This window comes from Tinamus guttatus, unplaced genomic scaffold, assembly GCF_059628265.1.
Source record: "Tinamus guttatus ecotype Peru unplaced genomic scaffold, ASM5962826v1 Tinamus_guttatus_pri_ptg000149l, whole genome shotgun sequence".
Classification (NCBI taxonomy): Eukaryota; Metazoa; Chordata; class Aves; order Tinamiformes; family Tinamidae; genus Tinamus; species Tinamus guttatus.
Window position 1 is genome coordinate 1719633 of NW_028288683.1, and position 10751 is coordinate 1730383.

Consider the following 10751-nt stretch of genomic DNA (forward strand, 5'->3'; position numbering starts at 1 on the left):
AACTTTGGTGATGGTTGGTGACTTTATTTTTCTTGGCCCTGAGAAAGACCAAGCATTCCCCAAGCCATGTAAATATCCAGCTTCATCTCACTTGTGCAAGATGAGCATATATATTAGTGGCTTTTCATCAGACATACGCTAGCTGCTTTAAGACTTATATTTCATGGGGAGGAGAAAGGGTAAGAAAGTTCATGGGAATGTCTCTAATCCCCTCCCTTCCCAAAACAATTCCTGTAAAATGTTGTTAAACAAGGTAATCGTGATGCCTTCAGAGCAAGACGTTAGGGACAGTTTATGAACACAGAAACTGCTGTCTCATCTAATGCCTTGTCACCAACTGTGGCCAGCATGGTGCACTTCAAAGAGAGATGTGGCTGACCAGGCCACCCACAGAGAAAGTTTATCCCTCGTTCATAGAAGTTAAGGGTGGATCCAAGGTCTGAAGGAATTTTTCCTTGGAGACCAAAAGCCTATTCACCTTACTCTTGGCAGTTGTCTTGTCAAAGGAACAAAATCTAAAGGCAGCTCAAGCAAGCAGGATGTGACCCTAAATCATTAGCTCAAAAAACAGTTGCAAATAAGGCACTGAAAACACATGCTGCACTTACAAACTGGAGAGCTGTCATTGTTAAATGATATCACAGCTGGTGAAGAGGAATTCTTCTCTGGTGGCAAAACTGCCCCTCCTGACTCGTTTTGTGGATACAGTCTTCTCCACTGTTGTTCATTGTCTAAAAGGACTTGAACTGTCTTTCCAGTTTGTGTTGCAAGCTTCAGAATTCTGTTCCCTGTAGAAAACATATAAAGCAAAAGAAAAAAAAAAGAGCCAACACTAGGCTCTTGCCTAATACTTTGTGTATGTAAAAAAAGACCCTTTTCTTTTTAATGGGCTTGAAAATGTTTTGGCAAAGGGTTTCAAGTTAATGCTCATTGTTCTGGAAAAGAAGTGTTTAGATCTCTTGAACATCTAAACAAATCTCAACTCTTATTTAGGTGGAATCTAGCACCAATTGATGCATGAAACAAAGCATAAGACATCTTCCCACAGGACACAGGCATTCTGCATACCTATACCTATTCAGGGGGATTTGAAGCCACTGCCTTTGCACTCCAAACCACCTCTGCAGGTTCTACAAACCAAGGCAGAGCAAAGGCCTGAGCAAGACACCAGCATTATCTGTGTGGTTCAGTTCTCAGCATACATGGCAGCTTGACTAGCCTTCGGCTATCAGTACTCCCCCATAGGCAACAGGTAGGGTTTGCAGGTAATACCAGCCTGGGACGACTCCTGGGAGCCAGGGCATGGAGGAGTTGCAAGCGTATGGACCTAGACATGTCTTGCTTCTTAGCCTCAGGGGCAGAAAACAAGCTCTGTTTCACTTTGTTTACTAATATGAATGTAGCCACAGTGCTTTTCTCCAGGGCAGAAAGCCGTATTTCTTGCTTCACAGAGAAATTACAGCCTTTGAGCCCTACAAGCACAATATAAACCTGTGACTAACGTTATTCCCACAAGAAGCTACAAAGAGTACCCAGGACTATTCCCTGTCTCTTCCCTGCATAGCCATTTTAAATAAGGCCATATACTTAAGATCCAGATGTCCCAACTATCGGCTAATGCAAACTGGCATTTTCCTTGAGAAACAAGCAAAATGATAAAAACTCCCTAGCACAACAGGTAGGAAAGAAAAATAACGTAAATATACTGCTGTAACAACCTAGGATCTTAAGGATTACATTTATATTGATAGTTTTATAGATATCTGTGAGTTTTTTCATCTTGGATTAGAAATTTCTTTACTATTATATTCCAAAATGCCTCCTTGGCTACTACTCTCCAGTGACTATGACATTTTACAGCCAAAGAATTCCTGTTATTACTATCATCGTCTCTGTCCTTTCCCTGTAGCAATTCCACTCACATGTGTAACAGCACTGAAAATACAACATCAATAGAAATAAAATAAATATTAGTACTGTATCCCTATTTCCCTTTTCCAACCAAGTAACTCTTTTCTGGATTGGTATTTGAAAGTTGAACTGTTTTGCTAATAATAATCAGAACTGTGAGAACTTAAACAAACTTGTTTGGTGAGAAAGCTCATTTAAAAAAAATAAAAAGAAAGCAACTTCCAAAGAGAGAGAGATGAAGAAAAATTAAAGTCAACAGAGAAATCTGTCCCCCTGCCCACCCCTCTCCTCCCCCCCCAAAAAAAAAACTTAATTATACACAAGTTTCGTTTCCTAGCTTGTTTCTTGACTTGGCAGAGCTGGAAAATTGAAAGTTTATTACCAAAATATCCAATGTACCTCATGTGTGCTTAGTCCTAATACAGTTGTGTGTGTGTGTGTGTGTGCGCGCATGCGCATGTGTGTCTGTGGTGCACTCGCTTTGTCTGATAGCACTAAGATTAAATAACAGACTCAGAGATAAATACTAGCAACTGCCCAGACGTTCAGAATAGTGGGTAGGGTCTTTACAGACTTTTCCAAGGAAACCACAAAGGGCTTTTTACACCTAAGTTAACTCTAGCAAACAGGAAGAAGCCACTTTTCACATAGGGGTTCTTGAAGACACTATGGTCTGTGCCTAGGTCTACTCATCATTTTGCAAAGATAACTTATTATTCAGAGAGCATATTTCTGCTGCAGGATGTGCAACAGAACTAAGAATGATTTAGTTTTGGGAACTGGTAGACTTCTATATTAAGTAAGATTTACATATTTAAATCAAGAAGGGTCTTTTAAATTTTTAAAGGGTCTTAAAAGAGATTTAAATCAAGACGCTTTGAAAGAAAGAAGCTGGAGAACCATACATTACAAAGCTTTCACATTTCCAGGCACTAGAATAGGGACAATATTTTCCTGTCCAATTACTATATATTTCTTCAACGAGATCTTCTTTCTGTCTCAGATGCAATTTTTGCTTGCTTTTAACTCTCCTGTGACTCCATTTCGTTTTTTGCTAACTTGTCTCTAGTTTTGACAGGAATAATTTTAGGCCGTCACACTCAAAAAGAAAACAAAAAAGAAAAAAAAATAAAAAGAGAAATATTCCTCCATTTCTCCTGTGTAAGTATTTTTAGACTTCCAAAGATATTCATATATCATTGTGACAACTATGACACAAATAAAAACATAGATTCTAGCTAGTAAAAACTAACATAGCCCTTGTCATATCATCACAGATCTTAACATGATGGAACACTTCAGAGATCTGCAAACCGCCCCTTGGTCCTGCATAATTAGTCCTGTAGCTTTTACAGGCCAAATCCCTATGGAAGAGTTTTGGCACTGGCCTTTTAGAAGTCTGAAGCCAGTGTCATCTGAAGACTAGCCTGAACACAGTTATTCTTCCATATCTCTAAGAGACTCCCTCAACAGTAATAGGAAGATATTTCCATATAGGTGGCAGGTATGACAGTTTAGTATTCAGTCAATAGAAAGCTCTCTTCCTTTCTCCTTTCTGCACAGGTTTTGATGACGTGCCAGAGCAGTCACCGTGTGATTGCGCGGTGTTTAGCTTGGCTGCTCCGGCTGCTCTCTGTTCTCCCAGCCCTCCGCGCTGGGTGAGAGCTCCAGCATCGCCTCGGCTTCTTGCGGCGGGAGTGCCGAGGAACGTGAGGCTCCAGCACACAGGCAGGGACATTGCTCTTTGCTCGAGACATGTTGGGCAACATTACGCAAGAAAGGAGCGTGTTTTTCTGGTGAGGACCTCCCGCTTGTGATGCTGGGAGCGGGAAGGACACGCACGGTAGATGCTGCAGGTAGCACCAAGACACGGGCAAAATCCGCGCTGGGCAGCACAGCCTGGCACAGCAACAGCAGATGCTGCTTCTGGCACAAGGGCGAATCATGCTCGAGTGAATTATAAAAATTGCTCAGCACTACCGAAATGCCCTCTGAGGCCCAACGCGCAGTCTCCTCCCTCCCTCTGCTCACATTTTTGTAGCCTTTGCTTTTTATTGGCTCGGCAAATTGCGGATGCGCTATTGGTAAACATTCTAGATCATATGAAAGGCTGGTCAGAGTGTTTTTCTCCACAGTTAATAATGCTTTGGGTAATTATATTTGTTCTTGAAGCTCTTTATAGAAGACTTTCCCACCATTATTTGTGACTCCTCTTTATCCTCTATCATGTGATTCTTTTATTGCAGGAGCATGGGATTGCCCTATTATGCATAGCACCTCCCACCAACACTTGGCTTAAGATGCTTATTTTGTTCATATTTTCCTTTTATGTTTCTCAGTCTTCTCTGGCTCTCTTCCCTTGAACTCTGAGAACAATGATGGAACTGAAATGGGAAGAAGCCGAATTAAATGTGAAATCTGGTGACAGAATAAGATGTGATAAAAAACAGTCTTAAAACTTTTGGTAATCTGTTCTTTTAAAACCTTACAAACCTCAACTTTGAAATATGATACAGCATAAATCAGGCAAAATGTATGAGTCAAAAAGAGCCTAAGGATGGCTTTTGACCTCCTGAAAAGGGAAGCAGATCAGATAAATTACAGCCTTGCCTTTTTACAGTCTGCTCTAAAACTCTAAAACATGCATCAAACCATTTTACTCACCATATATTGAGCTTACTAGTTGTCTCCAGAGCTCATCTCAGAAATTCATGAGGAAGAGTATACATGAACAGACAGACAGTCAGTACAGGCATTTTAAGTTGTGGGTGTGACAAGCTTTGAGCGATATCATTTCTTAAGATAACTAATATAGCCAGTTAACTTGTAATCTTGACTGTTTTTCTTGACAGCAACTTTTAATATTACCTCTTCCTGCAAACCTGCTGCTGATTTAATTTCATCTCTATAAATAAAAGCTTGCCCTAAGAACATCATGCCCTAAGCAGCCTTAACGTGATTTGCTTGATTCACTCATATTTCATATCCAGACAATTTCGTTCTGATGAACAGTGATTGCCTAGCCATATAAATAGTAGAGTCGATCTGCTTCCCCTGGAGTGAATTGGTTCAGGAGAAGCAAAGGGAAAATAAATAAATAAATAATGCATTGTGTTACTATGTCCAAGCCTTGAACTGCTTTCAACTTCTTTCTCATTTTCTAGAAGCCCTAGAAGTCCTATATCCCTCATGTAGGAAAGATGTGAAGGTGAAGCAAAAAATGCCCACCCCTTATTCTTCTCACTCATTAGAGTTATCCAAGCTTAAAAAATGAGACACGCTGAAGACTTGACAGTCCAAGAATATTATAGAGATTATGATCTTGGAAGACTGCTGCAGTGAAGGTACTTCCAAAATAGGAGCCTTTAGCCTTTGCGCCTAAAAGAAGGGTGCAAGAGTTTTGATTCTGTGAAAAATCAACAGAAAATAATAATAAACCCCCAGAAGAATTGTACTCCAAACCTAAATGAAGTCTGCATCTATCTGTCCAACTGTGAGCTGCCGATACTGACATACAGCCCTTGCCTCTGCCTAGAAACACAATGGGCAGACAATAACGAATTTGGCATTTCGCAGATTTTCAATTAGAGATGGAGGGGCCTCTGGCAAGTCCCAGAAAAAGAGACAAAGGAACTCAGGCTGTTGTATGAGCTGCATCCTTGTTTTCTGTTTGTTTGTTTGTTTTTAAGGCCTATTGATTGGAGCCTCTTGGAGCAGCCATTGGGCACAAGAGAGGCTGGAGAAGGTTCCCACCTCCCTTTCCAAGGCACAAGAGTGACGAGGCCTAGAGGTTCTAGACGAGGCCTGTCCCTACTGAGGGCGAAACCTGACTCCTGGCTCCACTGCAGTGAACGGGATTTCTGCCACTGGCTTCAATAAGCCAGGATTTAGCTCAGAGTGTTTTTGCAGTTCCCAGCACAGTGGTGTTCCTGTCTCAGGTAAGTCCTGCAGACAGTAACTTAATCCGAACAAGTGCATTTTACCAGAAGTATCTAGAGTCCTGTGCTCAAAACTTAAGTGCTTGAAATAAAGATTTGAAACACTTTGAAAACTGTAAAGCATGGAAAAAAGAATTAAGCAGGCTTTCTTCTAAGAAACTCTCTGGTAAACACTTTCTTCCTATATTCTTTTGAGAAACAGAGGTTATTTTCAAGGCCTTTCTTAGGACACTGTAAAACAACTAAATCAATTACAATATGGTACAATTTACATAATGATGATAATTGTGTGCTTTTCTATCCAAGGATATCAACTCACTAGGGAGCAGAATCTCAGGAACATGCTGCTCCCCAGCAGGAACTGGGGAGAGAAAGAGGACACAAGATTGGCATTTGCTGTTCTCTCATGAAATTTCGGTATTTCCATTCTTTCTGTTACAAAATAGTAAAAAAGAAAACCATTGACATTTCCTGCAAAAATAAAACTGAAAATTGCCTTGAAACATAAAAATGAAGCATAATCCTGATTCTTTGCTTAAAAACTATTGTAACACAATCTCAACTCTTCCTTTCAGGAGACAATTGTAAATACAATTTTACTGAGAAGTATTTTTAAAAGCTTTGTTTACTATGAAAACTGTATTTTTCATTAAAGAACATGTTTGACTCCATGTTGCAAGCACATCTATTTGTAGCACTCCAGCAATGTCTTAATATCACTAACCTCTTAACTAACAATGAAACTGAGGTACATTGAGATTAAGATTAAACTGTCCTCAAACTGATTGTATTTTTGACACTTTCCAAGATGTCTCAGAGAGGTTTTGGGCACTGCCATGATGTAAACAAAAAGTGTGTAAACTGCCTTGCTCACTATATGCTTGAAACTTCTTAGTGTCCAAGTCATAAGTGGCAAAGCACCATTTAGTTGCAGTTCTTGTTAATCAGATCATGGCTCTGAGACCTTCGGTGTCTGAAGAGCTCCCTTACAGCCATGTCCCTCCCCAAGCACAGCACTGTCCCCAGGCAGCCCCTGCAGTTGGCTTTAAGTGGACCGGCTTTTAACTCATTTCCCACAGGTTTGGTCTTTTACAGCAGGCTGCAATGCATTTACTCACTGACTGACCAGCTTCCATGTATTCAAAACAAGAATGGAGAAAAATATCGTAAAACAATGAACACGCTTTTCTTATCACCAGTCACTCATCTTCTGCATGAAGTCCCTGTTGGGACTAGACCTTACTGCAGGGTTTGTCCTTCCATGTATTTTACTGCGTGTGAGTAACTTTTTCTGGTGTCAAGGCCATCACTTTCCAGACTTGCTCCTGAATCAATCAACATTTCAGCAATGTGGGGGAATGTGAAGTCAGCTCTGTTTTACCTCTGAATTGACTCCTGTCCTGAAAGACTGTGTTTCCTGAAGGAAATTCTCCTTATAGATACAGACGACATTTTAGAAATTTATTCAAGATTCTATTCTGTGTACCCAATATGCTTCAAATCATTCTCTTAGATAATACGTACTTGTTCTAATGATCAAATGTAATTCAATACCAAAACCATTATCTCGTGGTTATCTATGTGGAAGATTCATGAAACACAGCACATCATAGAATGGAAATAGAACTACTTACATAAATACTATTTAAATAATTAAATAAATTTAAATAAATATTTTAAATGAAAGTAAGAGAATTCAAAGGCCTCTGATTTTTGACTTCAGCTTTGACTTCAAAAATAGAGAAATCAGAGTCTAGATAGCAAAAATAATTCCCTAGGAATGGAAAACACAATTTGTGCACATTTTAAAAATTTCTTGGACGAGAGATGTTTCTTTACTCAGAAGGAATGTATTCAGGAAATTTATTAATTGTACAGGGAACAATTCAGAAAATGAATTTGAGGACACACTGCTTGCTCTGTCAAATGTGGCAGATAAAAACCATATAACTTTTACGTGTACCTATGCTTTGGATCTGACACTTGGGCAGGCATCTCTTGTGTCAGGCTCCTCCTTGGGCCCTGCAAAACGCCGTGCTGCCCCGGGAGCACTCGGGCTCTTTGCACTGGGGCAGGGCATCAAGCAACAGAAGCTAGTGCCCTGCCACCCTTCTCTGTAAATGCACACCCCATGTTCTATTTTGTGCTTGTTATCTTTTAAAAACATAATATCACACTTGACAAGAAAAAAGGAAAAATTGTATCCGAAAACAATGCCCTACATTTTTGTAGCTTTGTGGTATGCCAGGAGCTTCACCCAGCAGTAGGTGTAATGCCGCATGCAATAAAAAGTCACAAAAGCTATGCTCATTCAATGTAAAATAGGGGTCACAAACTCCCTAATGCTTCATGAAATCAGAGCTGTAATGAATGTAATTTTGGTCTCAATTCAGCAGCACAAATATGTGGTTAAATCTCATTAAAGATGTCAAGCACATGCCTACATGTTCTGTTGAAATTAGGCTTTTAGCAGACATGCAGACATGCTCCCTTTAAATTTGCATGTGGGCTTCTGTAGATGAATTTCTGAATGACTTAAAATAACGTAACAAAATAATCACCATATATTAACCAAGTACACGAGCTGTAGCCAGACTCCAGTAATTCTACCAGCCTTGGCCTTTCTATTCAGAGAAGCAGCTTAAAGCTATGCTGGACTATCTGTTGGTTTTGAGATGAGCTAAAACACAGTGTAGCAGAATAAAAGCTGAGGATAAAATTCTCAATACTACCCACTGCTATGGCCCTCAGATGCCTGAGCTAAGCACTTCTCAGTCCCAGTCAGGGCAACAGAAGCGCTCCAAACGCAAACCACAGTGCTCTGCCTGTAGATGCAACCTTTTCTCTTACAATTACGTGAAATGCCAGTAAGAGTTGCATCCCTTTGACAGAAGAAAAAAACCAGCACACATACTTTTCCACACACAAAAGAAATCACACAGATTAGCTGTGCTTGTGCAAAATTTCAGGACATTACCACGAGTATACCATAATAGCCACAAGGCAGCTGGCTGACAAAAGACTCCCCTTTCTAATATTCCCTGGGGATGTGTAGTACAGAAAATATGTGTATTCTGGTCATGTTCAACTCTTTAATCCAAATGGGAGCTGTGCAGCATAGGAAGGTCTGGGCAGACCTAACTCACAAGTGAACCAGGGATATTGCTTTCATGTGTTTCAAGATGGATTCAAAAGCAGAGGGAACATTTCCAAATCCTCTAGTGGACTTGACCATAAGCTTTCTATTCTCTATGTTCTTTTAGCTTCTCATTTCTATAATCAACATTTTGTGGAATACAAGCAAACAGAGCTTTGATATGTCTTAGGTAGAGAAGGGGAACTTGCTGACACTTCACCCCTCTTGGTATCTCATTAACCAAGGAAGGCAGCTTCCTGGGGCCTGGCTATCTCTCAGCAGGCACTCACTGACAAATAAAATAACATGGTATCAGAGTAATGAGCAGCCATGGACAGCCCTGAAGCAGCTCCGAGACTCCTGAGAGCACAGAAATTCCCCGTGCTACTTTGACCACTTTGCTTTGGGCTAAATGAAGGTGAGACACAGCTTGGCTCAGGTTCTCATTAGCGTAGCTGCCAGCCCAGGGTGTTATATCATAAACCCACGCTGCAATATTCAGGGGAGTCAGTGCTGGTGTAACCCAGCTCTCCTAAAATCAATATCAAGCCACCATCCACTGCAGTGACACAAGGTCAGCTCACAGCAGACAGTTTCGCACAGCTCCCTCCAGCCTGTTTGCTCAGACAGGACGCAATCCTGAGGTGTTCAGGGAGGTTTTATTTGGCTGGTGGTCAGCCAAATTTCTGTTTACCTTAGGAACTCAGGATTTGTTCTACTCAGAAAGAAAAATTCTAAAGACTACCATACAGGCAGAGACCAATAATTCCTTTCATCTCAATCAATCCATGACTACTGTGTCAGAGAAAGCAGTATAGGCCAAAGTACTTCGCAAAAAATTTGCCCTTAATAGCTTTCTACTTGTTCATAAATTTTGTTTGCCCTTCAGGTAAATGATCCCAATTTGTTATTGGAAGAGTGAAAGAGGATTTGATAGCCTAGTTATGCTTCGTAGCAGTAGGAAATGTTGTAAAAAAAAAATGTAAACAATCAGGAAAAATATTTTGAAATTAGTAATAATCAGAGTACTTCTATAGGGACTTATACTGACCAAAGATCAGACTGAAATACACTGGAGTTATACCAGGATAAACTTGGCATCAAGTATCCTGAAAAAGATTCTTAAATTAAAGGCATTTCCATACTATATGAAGTGGTGAGAAACACCCTGTAAAATATAATCTGTCTAGATAAAGGAATGGACAGAACAACCCAAGACACCTCCTAGACAGCTGAGGCAGTTGTTTTTAACAGCTTACTTGAAACATTACATTAACAGGCTTAAAGTTCCATATAACTCAGGGTGGTAGGTTAATCTGGATGGTAAATGATACAGGACAAAAAAAAATCTAAGAGAGCTAAAGCAAAATACATGTATCCATTAAAAGTCTATGCCTCACATATGACCTGCTCCAGAGCTGATTTATTCACAGCAGGATTTTATCTCAGTCAGTGGTTCTGTTCCACAGCTCTGTGCCTGTGAAAAGCTTAATCATTAAATGGCTATGAAAATTAATCAAATCAAGACACGGAGGAGGCCTATCAGTACCTTTTAGGGCCTTTGGGTTCTGCAGAACTAAAATACTAGCAGCAATTTCTTGTAGAGTAACTGAAGGCTGAGTTCTGCAGCCCATCTAGGTGAACCATCATCCCTGATCTCGCTCCGGGCTAACGGATGGACAGCCCAGAAGCAAGTACTGCTCCTTGTTGGAAAAGGTTGCAGAAGGCCATTAATAGCACAAAAGCCAATGCCTTGGACTAGCAGC

At 40.4% G+C, this 10751-nt stretch overlaps 1 long non-coding RNA gene across 1 annotated transcript; it reads right to left on the reverse strand.

Moving 5' to 3' along the window:
• Positions 1 to 568: 568 nt before the first annotated feature.
• LOC148595161 (uncharacterized) lies at positions 569 to 4459 on the reverse strand. The gene is made up of 2 exons (XR_015913221.1): positions 4405 to 4459; positions 569 to 788 (listed from the first exon to the last, which is right to left on the reverse strand). It is a non-coding gene; the product is annotated as an uncharacterized LOC148595161 (long non-coding RNA).
• Positions 4460 to 10751: the final 6292 nt, after the last annotated feature.